The following is a 16252-nucleotide window of genomic DNA, read 5'->3' on the forward strand; positions in this document are numbered from 1 at the left end:
ACAGTTCAGTAACATCAAACCTGCCCTCCATCAACTTAAAAGAGTGAAGCTAAGAGAAAAAGTCATAATATAACAGTGTTCCTTTCTACTCATTCTACATAATCTTTATTCTACATAACTACTCTAATGAACATTATGTTTTTCAGTACTCTGCCCCATGCATAGAAGCGATTAAAGCACAGGCACCTGCATGTTTTCATGAATACAACAATGCCTACATTAAGTATGGGCTAAGTGGTACTCCTAACCATTAAGAATTTCAATATATTTTTCAACAACATTCATTGGGGTATATTTATCAAAGAGTGAAGTTAATAGTGAAGTTCCGCCACTAGAGTGAAATTCCGCCACTCTCCATTCATTTCTATGGGATTTTTATAGACGTATTTATCAAAGGGTGAACTTTCACTTTCACCCATAAATACGCCTTTCAAAATCCCATAGAAATGAATTGAGAGCTGTGGAATTTCACTCTAGTGGCGGAACTTCACTCTTTGATAAATTTACCCCATTGTCCCCAGGCATTGGCAAACGGTGGGGGAGTTCTGCCAACATTTGTGCAAATCCTGATAAGTGTATTGAGTAGTGGATGGTGGGTTGTTGAATGCAGTGAGTTACATTTCTACAACATATTGTACTCCAAATTTTAGCTCCTCTAATGCTTCAAATTCTGGCAAAAGGAAACCTGCCCCACCCTAAAACTGGCCCTGATTGCCAGCATGCCACTGTCAGCCAGTTGTAGTCAGGTTTGGACTGGGAGTCACAATAGGCCCTGGCCTTCCAAGTACACAGAGGCCCAGGCAGCCCCCCTGCAGCCCAATAAATAGTGACTGTTTATGGCAACTTACAGCAGCCCCTCTGGCATCTGCCAGAACCCACAGATTGCCAGTCTAGGCCTAGTTGTAGTTATTCATACAAGTGTTACTTGCTCTCAAGTGTCACCTCTGTTAGCAGTATCACAGCGCATTGGGGAAATCCTACGCATATAATGTGTCACAAGCACTGACATGCATTTAATAGGAGCACCCAGCATTGCACAACGTTACTTCCTTTCAGCAACCAACTTCCCCTTTTTTTGACTGCGTGAAAGCTTCATTAACTCTCTAAATGCTTGTGGGTTTAGCAGTCTAAAGAAACATTTCTGACAGAAAACAGAGAGAGCGTATGGAGGGAGAACAAGCTAGAGGAAGTAGAAATATCTGGCAAAGGTAAATATGATATAAAAAGAAATCGGGTGTGGGATACAAATATGGGGGTGTGTGGGAACATCATAACAGACAGACATGCTGTAAGAGCCAAAGAGAAAATTGGAGAAGTGGGAAACAAAAGCTAGAGTAAGGGAATTGAAAGACAATCGAGGTGAGGGACAGTCTTATTACGAGAAGGAGAGGAAGTACTCCACGGGTGTGACAGAAGGAGGTGAGACAGAGACGTACACACACGTAACTACATGAAAGGCACTTTAGAAGGTGAGATGGGGTATTTTTTTTTCTTCTACTTGGAATGGCATTTATTAACTTATCCACTGCAGCCTACAGGGCTGTTAAATGTCTGGGTATAAGGCAGTAGTGCTGGTGGAAGAATTTATACATTTTTCTTTGGCAATGAAGTAAAAAACACATTACAGTGTTTCCAAGGCCATATTGGTGGTTTCACTATAATAAAAAGAAGTAGTGTTGCCAAGATCTAAGCAGTATAACTGGGTATACCTGTTATCAAGAGAAGCAGATTAATGTGGTATTCTCCTTCACAGAGAGATATGTAATGCAGAGCAAAGCTGAGGTGTATGGAAGATATTGGGGTAAGAGGGTTTTCTGTGGCATACAACTGGGAAAGCAAAGGTCAGTCCATTGGAAGTGGAGGAGCATTTAAGATAGAGAGAACTATACGTTTCTCAAAGAAGATATCTAAAGACACCTATACATATAGACAAGATACTTACTGAAGAGTTTAGTTGTCTAAAGTTGAAGTGGGAGGCCACTGTGCTGAGGAACTGAGCATTTCCTACTGTAGTGCAATAAATGTTATGATTGCACATTAGGAAGATATAGACTGGAATCATAGGGTAGAAAAGTGAGAGTCTTTAAAGGGATACTGTCACGGGGAAACGTTTTTTTCAAAACGCATCAGTTAATAGTGCTACTCCAGCAGACTTCTGCACTGAAATCCAATTCTCAAAAGAGCAAACAGATTTCTTTATATTCAATTTTGAAATCTGACATGGTGCTAGACATTTTGTAAATTTCCCAGCTGCCCCCAGTCATATGACTTGTGCCTGCACTTTAGGATGGAACTACTTTCTGGCAGGCTGTTGTTTCTCCTACTTAATGTAACTGAAAGAGTCTCAGTGGGACTTGGCTTTTACTATTGAGTGTTGTTCTTAGATCTACCAGGCAGCTGTTATCTTGTGTTAGGGAGCTGCTATCTGGTTACCTTCCAATTGTTCTTTTGTTAGGCTGATGGGGGGGAGGGAGGGGGTGATATCACTCCAACTTGCAGTACAGCAGTAAAGAGTGACTGAAGTTTACCAGAGCACAAGTCACATGACTGGGGCAGCTGGGAAACATGTTTTCCCATGACAGTATCCCTTTAACAATTCCATTTATTCACAGGCATCTGAGATTACATTATCGGTTATAAAAATATAGTTATCTATCTTGCATATTTCTAGCAAGCATGATATTTTGTATTTAAGGGGCATTGATTGGGAAAGGGGTTAATAAATGTGTGACAGATAATAAATATAATGCTGTGTTATATTCACGAAGGGAGAAATAAAGGATGTTTTGCATTCTGTTCCATGCATAATAAATTACTCTTATATACTGGTCCTACCTAATACCATTGTACAGGTATATTGTTTAGTTTCTTCCATATATGGTAAGATTATTTTAGTATCTTTTAGAGGCATGCTCTATGCAAATCTGCTGAACTAAATACCAGTGCTGTGTCCTGAAGCAAAATCATACTAATAATCCAACTGATAATATCTCTTTAAAGAATAATGAGGAGGTTTGGCTGAGTTGAGTAACAATGTTTCTTGGCAGGCTGGCATGTCTAAATGCAGCAGACCATTACTCAGTCATGCAGTCAGCATTGTGTCCTACTACAACAAAAAAGAAAGTGTGTTACTACATTATTTAGTATATAATAATGACCCCAATGTTTTGCCACAATAGCCTTTGTCGCTTTAGCACAACTTGGTGGTATGCATCTGTATTTAAAGGGGAACTCCAGCTTCCAAAACAAAATTTGATAAAGAGGCCCACATAACACAGAAACCCCTAATATACCCATCACAGTTACCTGTTTCTTCAAAAAGTATGAATAAATGCCATTTTCTACGCCGAAATCCAGCTGTGTAACAGTTCTTCTCTTTCTGCATCATTTATAATCCTGGTAGGGAAGGAGGGACTAAACGCTGATGTTACAAATTGTAACAACTTCTCCACAGCTTACAGACAGCATGCAGGAACTACATAACCCACAATGCATTGCACGATGATGTTCCGTTCCTTATTGAATTCACATGTGCAGGGAATTGTGGGGTTTGGAGGATGCAGGCTAAGGACAGATGGCTGCTGATACAAAGTAACAGTAGTCAGCCAGCTCAGCAAAGTAGTCAGACAGATGAGCAGGAGGTGAGGGGGCTAGGCTTAGGGAACTGTTCCAAACCATTTAAAAACATGAAAAGTCTGCATATTTTTTAATTGATGTATATTGCAAAGTTATGTTTTTGTGGAGTTCCCCTTTAATATGATAGATTTATGCATGTATATATGCCTATGGCAAATCAGATTTATGGTTGATATGCTGTATATTTTGTCTATATAAAAAGTATTTTTTTGAGATACCACCTTGTGTTTGTATTTTATTTGAGTGCGCAAGCCCTGTATACTAAAAACGTGTTGATTTTGTTACTCACTGTGTGGGTAATTTTGGGCTGTGTTGCACCTCATACATTATCTCATATACTGTAAATTATCTTTAGTGGTGTGCTCTCCATTGATTGTAACTTTTGTGTGACTTACGAGTAAAAACAGCATTTTCAAAATGTTTTGGTAATTTGTTCTGTGTATTTGAGGGAAGAAGAATTTCTGTGTGTGCATTTTGGGAGGTTTAGAGAAGTGGGTGTAGTACAGTTGTATTATTTTTAACAGAATTAGAGGGAGATAATGTTCTACATAAGTTGTTCCATTACAAGACATATAAGGGAGGTAAAAAGTGTTAAACTATAATGCAGTGCCAAAGTAGAAAAGTAAAGCTGTTTGATCTTTTGTTTAATGGGATGTATCAAAGTACCTTTCCAGTACTTTCTGCTTCTCGTTTACTAACACTATCCTTACTTCCTCTCTGTTGGCCTGGAACAAATTGAGGTTTTATATGTGCACTGTGACCTCTCTAAAAAATGTTCCTCTGTTTTTTGCTTAAAATCAAAAAAAATGTATTTCTAAAATGTTAAGGCCAGGATTCGGCCATTTTCAGCAGGATTCAGATTCGACCAAATCCTTCCGCACAGCTGAACCAAATCCAAATCCTATTTTTCATATGCAAATTAGGGATGGGGAGGGAAATCTCGTGACACAAACCAAGGAAGTAAAAATGTTTTCCCCTTCCCACCCCTAATTTGCATATGCAAATTAGGATTTGGATTCAGTTGAGTATTCGGCTGAATCTTTCGCGAAGGACTCAAGTGTTCAACCGAATCCAAAATTAATTTTTAATACGTATTAATTTTTAATACGTTATTCGACTATTAAAGCAACTACCACTTTGAAAACATCTATGACCTAACTACATACATGAAGGTTCCTGCTGCTAGTTACAGATCAATAATAATACCTTATCTCCTGTACTGATTTTCTGCTATTCTTGGGGGGTTATTTATAAGTCCAAATTTATCTCAATATTTTCTGCTACAAACTCAGATCAAATCTGCTTGAGTATTTTACGCATATTTATTATTACATTTTCCCGAAAAATTTGCTCTGCGGGAAAAAAACCAATTTTCACAATTTTTTTGGACTTTTTCATCTGGTTTTCACAGATTTTTTGGACTTTTTCATCCGATTTTCAAGATTTTTTCATAATTATCACCTGAAAACTTCAGGGTATTGCCCGAAACTCAGCGCACATCAAAAAATCATTGGGACTTCTCCCATTGACTTATATGCAACCTTGACAGGTCTGATATGCCGGATTTTCAGATATTGGGGGAAATTTACTAAAGGGCGAAGTGGTTAACACTGGCGTAACTTCGCACTCTAACGCCAGGTGAATTTTCGCTCAGGCGAAAGAGTGTTACTACGCAAATTCACTACGTTTTTGATTTTACTGATCGCTACCTCTATCGCCAGACTTGCTTCACCACTTCAGACCAGGTGAAGTGCAATGGAGTAGATAGGACTTATTCGAAATTTTGTGGAAAATGTTTCTAAGTCCCAAAAAACGTTGGTGTCTTTTCCTTTTTTCAAGGTGATAGCCTGCAAAAGTGCGTAATTTTTTAAAGGGTACCTGGCTTCCCCCCTACATTTCCTTACATATGGCACATTAACTATACAGTGGGCACATGTGTAGGGCAATATAACACCTCTATTTTATTAAGGTTCCCTGGCCTTGTGTAGTGTAATGTATTTGCTGCAACATTTACGTCCATTGTACATTAACTGCACGCCGTATGCAAATTAGCTAACGCTAGCGTAACTTCGAACTGCTGATCGTATTAGTGCAACTTCGCAAGCGTTCGGTACCATGTGCGCAACTTCGGATCTTTGTGAATTAGCGTTGTCCAGGCGAATTTACGCCTGGTGAAGTGTTGCCATGTGTACGAAGCCAGTGCTAGCGGATTTTCGGAGGTAAGTAAATTTACCCCAAAGACTTTTCCATCCTCTGGGTTTAATAAATTCCAAAAAATTCGTGATTTTATAAAAAAAAAAAAACACAAATTTTTCGTGATTTTTGCATCCGGAGTTTAGTAAATAACCCCCTAATTTTATATATAAAAAAATCAAAAATTTTCGGTGATTTTTGCATCCGGAGATTAGTAAATAACCCCCTAATTTTATATATAAAAAAAAAAATCACACATTTTTTGTGATTTTTGCATTCGGAGTTTAGTAAATAACCCCCATAAAAATAATTACCTTTTTCAGTTGCTCACTATTTCCTATTTTTACTGCAATTAAAATGTGTGTCCCTATAGCATCACGGTAAAGATCTAGACTTTCTAAACCGTTACCGTGTTCTGGAGCAGCTGTAGGTTCAACCTCTACTGTGCATGCTTTCTGATCTTGCAGTCTGTCTCAGAATAGCCATTAGGATCAGAGCACGCAAGATTGAATGTGTGACTGCGTAGCTTATCTTTTGAATATTGAATATTTGCATGAATGAACATTTGATTTAATTCAAACGATGCGCTGGTTCAGGAGTTTTTCTGTAAACCTTAAATTTATAAAAATTGCTGGTATTTATCTGATTATGCTAAGAAAGGTTTTAATTAATGTTTTGATGATTTTAACATTTTAAAAAGCAATGTATAACCTGACGGCACTATACAAATACATGATGAAAATAAAGTTGGCAACCTGGCTTGCAGGGCTTATATAAGAAGGAGAAAAATGAAACAAATTAATTTTAGAAAAATACATTTTCTGAAGTTGAATTGACCATATACATTAATGGGCAGATCAAAGGTTGAATTTCAACTTTATGCAACTTTTTTTTCTGTGATAAATTCGAATATACTAACAACCAGCGTTGGACTGGCCAGACCCCTCTCCTGGCATTTGGCAAAAAAAAAACATTTTGGTGCCCCGCAGCGCCGCCGTTCGTGAATGCATGCAGTGCCCCCCAGTCCAACCCTACTAACAACTCGAATAGGAGGTTATTTAAGAAAAAATGTCAACGTATAATATTCGATCAAATAGTACCGACCCAAAAATTCAAAGGCTATTAACATATTCAAATGGTTCAAGGGACCTCTGCCATTCACCTGTAAATGAACTCGGCAGGTTTTAGCTGGCGAATATTCAAATTAGAACTGTTTTCATGGTCGAGATAAATCTCACATTGAAATTGAAGGTTTAAAATTGGAAAGTGTGAATTTTGACACCAAAAAAAAAGTGAAAATTCGAATTTGAATTTACTATTCGACCCTTAATAAATTCCAGTAAAAATAATTAATCCAGTGATCCCATGAAAATGGGCTTTACAAAGCAGCAGCTCTTGAAATAAACATGAGACTAATGTTTTAATTACAAGAAACATGCATGCAAAATAGTGTTCAGTTTCAAAATATAAATTAGTTTTGTATAATGATATCTCTTTAACGTACAAAAAAACCTTAAAACACTGATTAATTTCCATTAATTGCCTTCTTATATGTGCTAGATTTTTTTGGAAAACACACATACACAAGCTTTTGTACATGAACAGTACACAAGGTCAAGAGTGTTTATGCATTATGAAAGAAAGGCGAATAGAAGAAGCTGTAGGATGTAGCAGTAGGCACAATTTACAAATATGCATAAGGTCTAGTATCCCGTTAATGAATCAGCAGGTAGTATTTACTTTAAAGCACTTGGACCTCCTATTTTTACCCCTAAATTTGAGTACACCATAGTACTTCCCTGTGCCAACACGTGTGATTGCACCATGTTCACAGTTCATTTGACAATAAAAAAGCTTGCCAGAAATTATTTAGGCCTTTATCACAAACGTCACTGAATAGGTTCTTATTAAGTATGCTGGTACAAAGCTCCTTACCACAAATACTCAATTCATTCATTATGGCTCTGCCTATGAAATCTGTTTCTTATCATGAATCTATATTTGTGAGAATCTCACCCTAAATAGTAGTGCGTGTCTATAGACACAATGTATTGGCCACACTTCTTTGCTATTCCTGATACCTAGTTGTGAGAATCCTTTTTTGCAGTAGGGTTGCTTGTACCTAGATGTTTGTTACACCTGTTTGGATATTATGTATCAATCTCTAAAAGAGCTGCATATTATTCATTAAATATAAATTAAATTAAATTAGAGCTTAGGGAGATTTCATGCCTTCTCCATATTTATTTCTCAGCCTTTAAATGAAAAAATGTTTTAATTTATTTTGGCCACTGCTGTCCCACCTTTTTTCAATTTCGATACTACTCAAGGGGTTTTATGTAAATAGCATGCTCTTTTTTCTACCCACATCTGCCCGCCTATGAACCCAGCTCCCGCCTTGAATCAGGTCACTGCTCAGCAGCATCGAATTCTTTCTCTTACATAAATACTTCCCATCATTACACTGCAACATTCCAACAAAACACCCCCTGTTTAATCCTGCCCAGTTGTGCTGACCACTATCACAGACTTGAGGTAGGTCTGAATTCTGTGGCCTTTAATATTTCAGACAAGTAATACGTTCCCTGCCTAATTTGATTTTATATCCCTAAGGCTAGGGCCACACCACACAGATCTTGGCCTGAAGGCAGACAATCCACTCCCCTGCTACTCTGCCTGCACTTGCCATCAAAATTCCTCTACCCTTTGCAGGTATACCCTCGTGCAAATAGCTTTATTAGTCACACACACAATAATTGACATCAATCCTGGCTGTCCTGAAGGTGGCCCTGTTGGTATATATATGGCCAGCTTCACACAGATGAATCTGCTGTCAAATCATTCCAGTGAGGCCAAATTAGCAGTTGATATCTGTCAGTGAATGGGCACCTCAATGTACAACTTAACAAAATACTACAGATTTAGAGGAGGGAACTACAGCTATTGAAGAGGATCTAAAATATCTTAAAAATGAATTCATGTAAAAACACTTGCCCATGCATGTTCTATGCATTTCTTGTAGAGTCTTCTAAAAGTTTTTTGACTCTCTGTTGAGCCAAATGCCTGGAATTAGGAGTATAAAACTGCAAATATCTCAAAAAGTGCTAAAAATATAAAATTTATGTAAACTGCAAAATGTTACAGCAATTCATTTTGGGGGGGGGGGGTTAGATCCAGTTTAAATACATATTAAGAGTGGCATAGATATAGTGAAATGAAAAGAAGTCTTCACATGCCTCTTTATTGTGTTTGGAAAAACCAGAGAGCATTTGGCAGAACACTGAGGATAAAATATGTTCTAAAAATTGAGTCACTATGCTAAATCTTATCTTAATGTTGTAATGTGTAGTATTTTTTCAGGCAGGATACCTCTATAAGTTTCATCTCTTTATCTACCTATCTAGAGAAAACCATGCAGAGCAAAATAATTTCTTCCAAATTTGGTCACCTACATGCTGACTAACCTTGCCTGGCCCCTGGGCCTCTTACTGGATCATAACAGAGACAGAGAACTATAGAGGCCACTGGGAGAGGACCACAATGACAGGTGGATATGACTATTTCTATAATTTTAGCCCCATACATGGCCTAAAAAGCTTCCAATTCAGGGCTATATTTATCAAAAAGTCTGCTAGAGTGAAATACCGCCTCTCTCCATTAATTTCTATGGGATTTTGAAAGGCGTATTTTTCAAAGGGTGAAATTTCACTTACACCCTATGATACAGTAAATACGTCTTTAAAAATATCATAGACTTTAATGGAGAGAGTCGGTATATCATTCTAGTGGACTGTGGTTATCTCTAACTTCATTCTTTGATAAATATACCCCTCAATCTAAAGGGACCATAATAGCAGCTAAAATTGGACCATACAGTATATGGTTAGCTAAGTTATTTTAGTAACCTGGAAAAGGCAATGGGCAAAATGCTCAAGGCCCCCCTCCACATGGCATTGTCCACCATGACATTTTCACAGAGAACAATAAAATATATCTAATGTATAAAAGAATGTTTGCGCCCGTTAGCGACCATGTTTGTGACATTTTTGACTGATTAAGACCTCAATGACTTTTTTTGTAAAGTTAGTGACCAAATTGCTTTTGTGAACGTTCGCAGTGTATGAGATAAAATCTTGCAATTGCAAACGGCTTTTTGCGACAAAATATTTAACGAAACTCCAGAGCAGGTGTTAAAGGTTTGCAATGTGCAATTAAGATTCACAGTGCAATTAAAGCCTAACAAAAAATATTACATTGCAACAGGCAAATTTTAATTCGCAAAGGTTTGCTCTTTGCGAATTTAATTACATTCCCCTCCAATGTGTTGTAGCATTAATTGTTAACCAAATCTTGGGTCACAGGTTTAAATCCTTTTAGTTATGAACTGCATGTAGATAAACAGAGCCATTATATAGTGCATCTTATCACTTATCGCTTATTACTGATTTGCCTCTCTTTGCTCACTATAAGATTACTGTGGTTTCTCTATTGCTAAATAAGATCATCAGTCATTCCCCTCCTTTACACTCCCCCGCTCTTCCTTCCTTTTTGGTGTAGGACTTTAATTTAGTACTAAATAGAAGGCCACTAAAGTAAACCAGAGCTTGCATTTTGTTACCGGAAAGCCTGACTTAGCGACCCCCCAGGCTTTTCGAAAGCTTAATTTAGTGTTGATAACAACTTGGCTTGTTCTAAAGCTCTTAAAGTAGAACTAAAGCTTAAAGGGATACTGTCATGGGAAAAAAAAAATTTTTCAAAATGAATCAGTTAATAGTGCTGCTCCAGCAGAATTCTGCACTGAAATCCATTTCTCAAAAGAGCAAACAGATTTTTTTATATTCAATTTTGAAATCTGACATGGGGCTAGACATTTTGTCAATTTCCCAGCTGCCCCATGTCATGTGACTTGTGCCTGCACTTTAGGAGAGAAATGCTTTCTGGCAGGCTGCTGTTTTTCCTTCTCAATGTAACTGAATGTGTCTCAGTGGGACATGGGTTTTTACTATTGAGTGCTGTTCTTAGATCTACCAGGCAGCTGTTATCTTGTGTTAGGGAGCTGTTATCTGGTTATCTTCCCATTGTTCTTTTGTTTGGCTGCTGGGGGGGGGAAAGGGAGGGGGGTGATATCACTCCAACTTGCAGTACAGCAGTAAAGAGTGATTGAAGTTTATCAGAGCACAAGTCACATGACTTGGGGCAGCTGGGAAATTGACAAAATGTCTAGCCCCATGTCAGATTTCAAAATTGAATATAAAAAAATCTGTTTGCTCTTGTGAGAAATAGATTTCAGTGCAGAATTCTGCTGGAGCAGCACTAGTAATTGATTCATTTTGAATTTTTTTTCTCCCATGACTGTATCCCTTTAACTAAAGAAATAGGCTAGAAATGCTGCAGATTATGTTTTTTGCTTCTGTACCAGCCCAAGGCAACCACAGCAGAGGAGATCTGGGCCTCCAAAGATGCCCTTGTAGCTCCCCATCTTCTTCTCTGCTGATTCTGTTCACATGCTCTATGCTGATGTCAGTTACTGAGCTTAGGGATTGACTCTAAATATACAGTACACATAGAATATAATTGTCAAAATACACGGCTGATTAGTAATTAATACAGATAATTACTACATGACAGCTCAGAAACCAGTGCAATTAGCATTAGAATTTAATAATCAGCCTTGTAGCATAAGCTTATTTACAGTCCAACCTCATTTACTGTTTGATAATTTGCAACAACCCTTAAGCTTAGCTTCTCAACAGCTGCTCAGAACACACTGAGCATGTGCATGTGAGTGTCGCAGACACTTTCCAAGTTGATGACCCCCTGTGACAAGTTTGAAGTCCTGGATCATTGCTGCTGTTGCGAAGCTGAAACGTTACACCGGTGCAATAGTCAGTATATATAAAATGACATTTTTAGCCATATTCATTTTTAGGGTTTAGTTCTCCTTTAAAGGTTATAGTATTGTTGCCAAAAGGGATTCAGCTTCAAAAAAACTTGTAATGGAAATTGGCATTTTAGGGCAAAAGCACATGGGTCAGTTTGATCAGCTCTGTCTCTCAGGGACAATTATAATGATCAAGCTCCCTTCCTTGCCTGCTTTATAATCAGTTATCCTATAATATTGAGCTGAAGTGAGCCACTACTGAATACCCACTTTGTTCCAAAGCACATTGCAATTGTCCAAATAGAACTTGTCTTAAAATATTTTTCCAAAATCAGAAGAACCTGGACTCATAACCAGGCAGGGGGTTCTCTTAAGCTCAATGATTCATTACAGCTCTGGCTTCTATAAAACTTTGAAGAAATGTTCTTTTCTATAACAGTGTCCCTTTGTATTCAGTATTGAGGGGTATTATTTTAATTTTCAAGACTCCTACAATGGGTTATATTTTGCCTCAGTCACCGATCATCTTTCTTGCACAATCGTAGCTTTCAAATTAGACAAAGAGCTCGCAAAGCCAGACAAAGAGCTTAGGAGCTACGCAGATGCTTTTTTTTAAATTCCTGGCAAGTTTAATTGCATAAAAAACAGGTGTAAAGCTGGCAGTCCACATAGGGACTACTGAAAGGCGAATCACAACTCTTATTTTGCACCACCAGAAACCTTTTTAATGCTTGTGTTGCTCCTCAACTGTTTTTACATCTGAATGTGGCCCACAGATATAACAGGTCAGGTACCCCTGCTCTATAAAATTAAAATACATAGTACGCTTTTTGTTTTAGCTATAACTGTAAATTCTTGTTTTCACAACTGAAATTTATAATTGCCCATGAATATTTATACAAATGACTCAGAATGACAGAAACCGTGTGTAGCCGTGTCTGTAGCAGATACATTGCATTGGCACATGCAGGCACAGGTGACGGATTTTAGAGCAGAAATGCATCTGCCTGCACTGGGGCCGACACAATGGTTTCAGGTGCAAGAAATGAAGAAAACTAATGTCAGCGATGGAACTGATTCTCGGACTGCACTTTTCCACAGGTTGAGATCAGCCCCTGTGCGGCATTAGCCTAAAAGTACCATGACTAGAACTTTGGCTGTAAAAATCATTCCATTTTTGTTGGGAAAAAGCTGACATTTTGCCACTTTGTTTGATAGGAAGATGTTTAGCTAAAATAAGCCAGTCATGGTCTGATTTTTTCTACCTTCTGGGATCCCAGCTACCTGCTAACTTCACTTGAGGGACAAGGCCCAGGGACTAGTGATCCGTTTAGTCTTTCTATGACTTAACTGTAAAACTGGCTTCCTTGGAAACGTAGAGACCAGAGGCCTCATTTACAAACACATTTTCCAAAAAAAGAGTGCAAACTGCCTTGTTTTTGGACGTTTGCACCCTTTCAAGCACTTTTGCATCACAAAGACCTGTGTCTACCCCATGAATAAAGCACTACCTGCTTTGAGCCCGGACAATATTGCACTTGCCACAATGTAGACACGGCTGCACTGAAAATTGATGTTTGCACCCTATAGTTGTTGATTGCTGTACTGAAGCAATTAACATAGGCCCCTTTAGAGACCCTGAAGCTACCATCTGGTTTGGAGTTGGCAATACATTCAGGGTTCCTCTATGTCAATAGATGCAGCTGGGCAAAGTTTGGAACTGGAGGCAGGAGTATGGCAGTGGGCACATGCTGATGCAAGATGAGATTTTTTTAAGCAACTGATCACGACCAGTCACAAATGCACTTGCAATCGTAAATGACCCCATAGAATCTCTTACATACATATCCACTTTTGCAACACCTAGTAATGTCACCCTGATCATTGCAAGCTTTAGTGGAGTCATTAAACAGCTGTAGAACTGTCACGCATTGCAACAGCAATTTATCTCCCATGTTACAGTAAACTAGTCAATTTATTTCAGACTACTGTCATTTATTAAAGGGACACTGTCATGGGAAAAATGCTTTTTTCTAAACGGATCAGTTAATATTTTCTGCACTGAAACCAGTTTCTCAAAAGAACAGATTTTTTTATATTTAATTTTGAAATCTGACATGGGGCTAGACATATTGTCAGTTTCTCAGCTGCCCCCAGTCATGTGACTTGTGCTCTGATAAACTTCAGTCACTCTTTACTGTTGTACTGCAAGTTGGAGTGATATCACCTCCCCCCCCCCTCAGCAGCCTAACAACAGAAAAATGGGAAGGTAACGAGAAAGCAGCTCTCTGGCACAAGATAAAAGCTCCCTGGTAAAAAAGAACAGCACTCAATAGTAAAATCCAGGTCCCACTGCAACACATTCAGTTACATTGAGTAGGAGAAACAACAGCCTGCCAGAAAGCAGTTCCATCCTAAAGTGCTGGTTCTTTCTGAAAGCACATGACCAGGCAAAATGACCTGAGATGTCTGCCTACACACCAATATTACAACTAAAAAAAATTCACTTGCTGGTTCAGGAATTACATTTTATACTGTAGAGTGAATTATTTGCAATGTAAACAGTGTCATTTAGAAATAAAAATTACATCATAAAAAGCTTAAACCTTTAATCTGACTTGTGCCACATGTTTTCATACACTAACTCAATGTAGCACACCAAAAAAAACCAAATGATTGGTGCTTACTGCAGGGATATCACTCATATGTGAAAGAAAGTTAAGTGAAACCCTAAAATCCAAATGCCTCCACCTCCCCTATGAATAACACAGCACCCAGCACATGATTAAACACCTTTGGGGCTCCTAACAATTATTTTCAAATGCTAACAGACCCCCAGAACAAATACCAGGCTAATGTTCCACAGGCAGAGCAGGGCACACATGGGGAGCATAGAGAAGGCAGAGTATGGCACACACAAGGAGCAAAAGACAAGCATAATTGTACACTCAGGGAGCATAGGGCGGGCAGAGTATGGCACACATAAGGAGCAGAGTACAGGCAGAGTATGGCACACACAGGGAGCATATGGCAGGCAGAGTATAGCACACACAAGGACCATAGGGCAGGAACAGTATGGCACACCCAAGGAGCATAGGGCAGGCAGAGTATGGCACACACATGGGAGCATAGGGCAGGCAGAGTATGGCACACACATGGAGCATAGGACAGGCAGAGTATGGCACATCCAAGGACCATAGGGCAGGCAAATTATGGCACCACACCCAAGGAGAATAGGGCAGGCTTATTATGGCATACCCAGGGAGTATAATGCAGGCAGAGTACAGCACACACAAGGAGCATAGGACAAGCAGCATATGGCACACCCAAGAAGCATAGGACAGGCAGAGTATGACAGACTCTGGGAACATAGGGCAGGCAGAGTATGGCACACACATGGGAGCATAGGACAGGCAGAGTATGGCACACACATGGAGCATAGGGTAGGCAGAGTATGGCACACCCATGGAGCATAGGGTAGGCAGAGTATGGCACACCCAAGGACCATAGGGCAGGCCAATTATGGCATCACACTCAAGGAGAATAGGGCAGGCATATTATGGCACACCCAGGGAGTATAGTGCAGGCAGAATATAGCACACAAAGGGAGCATAAGTCAGGCAGAGTACAGCACACACAAGGAGCATAGGACAGGCAGCATATGGCACACCCAAGGAGCATAGGACAGGCAGAGTATGACAGACTCTAGGAACATAGGGCAGGCAGAGTATGGCACACTCAGGGAGCATGGGGCCAGAGGTGGGCCAGGCCAGCCAGGCACCCTAGGCAACCCAGCCAGCCAGCTCTTCCCCATTTCCCCCATTGCACGATGCACGCATGTACGCACAAGTTGAGTGTCAGATGAGTCTGGTCTAGGGATAGGCAGAAAAGGTAACTGTCCAGCACCCCCTCCCAATCATCACACCCTAGGCAGCTGCCTCTTCTGCATAGCCCTAGTTCCAGCCCTGCATGGGGCACACACAGGGAGCATAGGACACGCAGAGTAAGGCACATACAGGGAGCATAGGGAAGTCAGAGTAAGGCACATACAGGGAGCACAGAGCAGGCAAAGTATGGCATTCACAGTGAGTATAGGGCAGGCAGAGTATGGCACACACAGAAAGAGTAGGACAGGCAAAGTATTTCATGCACAGAGAGCATAGGGCAGGCAGAGTATGGCACACACAGGGAGCATAGAGTAGGCAGAACAGAGCAGGAGACAGGGAAACCTATCAGTACCACTCTAAGATGTACTACATACAGCGACACTGTGCTGGTGCCCCTCAAACAGTTTGTATGAGTGTGAACAGGGATACAATGTGGGCAGTTCCAGTCTGGGGCATTAATGGTGTGAACAATAGAGGTGTGTGAACAATGCAGGGGGGGGTTACATGTGTGAACAATACAAAGAATTACAGTCTGAATTTGAGGTTTAAACAATGCAGTTAATCTCTGTAGTAAAGCTTACACATGGTAAGCAGACACAGCAGGCAGACTTTCATGTGGGGGCCACACAAGGGGGGTCAGTTGGACAGCCCTGAT

The 16252-nt window shown here is 39.6% G+C and overlaps 1 protein-coding gene across 3 annotated transcripts in view; it reads left to right on the forward strand.

Moving 5' to 3' along the window:
• The first annotated feature begins 1036 nt into the window (after positions 1–1036).
• The window catches only part of LOC108708097 (tyrosine-protein kinase Fgr), a 44666-nt gene continuing 29450 nt past the window's right edge, over positions 1037–16252 (forward strand). For 2 of the 3 annotated variants that reach the window (XM_018246424.2, XM_018246425.2), the window contains exon 1: positions 1037–1208. The gene's annotated coding sequence lies outside the window, so the exon portion shown is untranslated. The other variant, XM_018246426.2, reaches the window with a different exon arrangement.

Source organism: Xenopus laevis, chromosome 2L, assembly GCF_017654675.1.
Source record: "Xenopus laevis strain J_2021 chromosome 2L, Xenopus_laevis_v10.1, whole genome shotgun sequence".
Lineage (NCBI taxonomy): Eukaryota > Metazoa > Chordata > Amphibia > Anura > Pipidae > Xenopus > Xenopus laevis.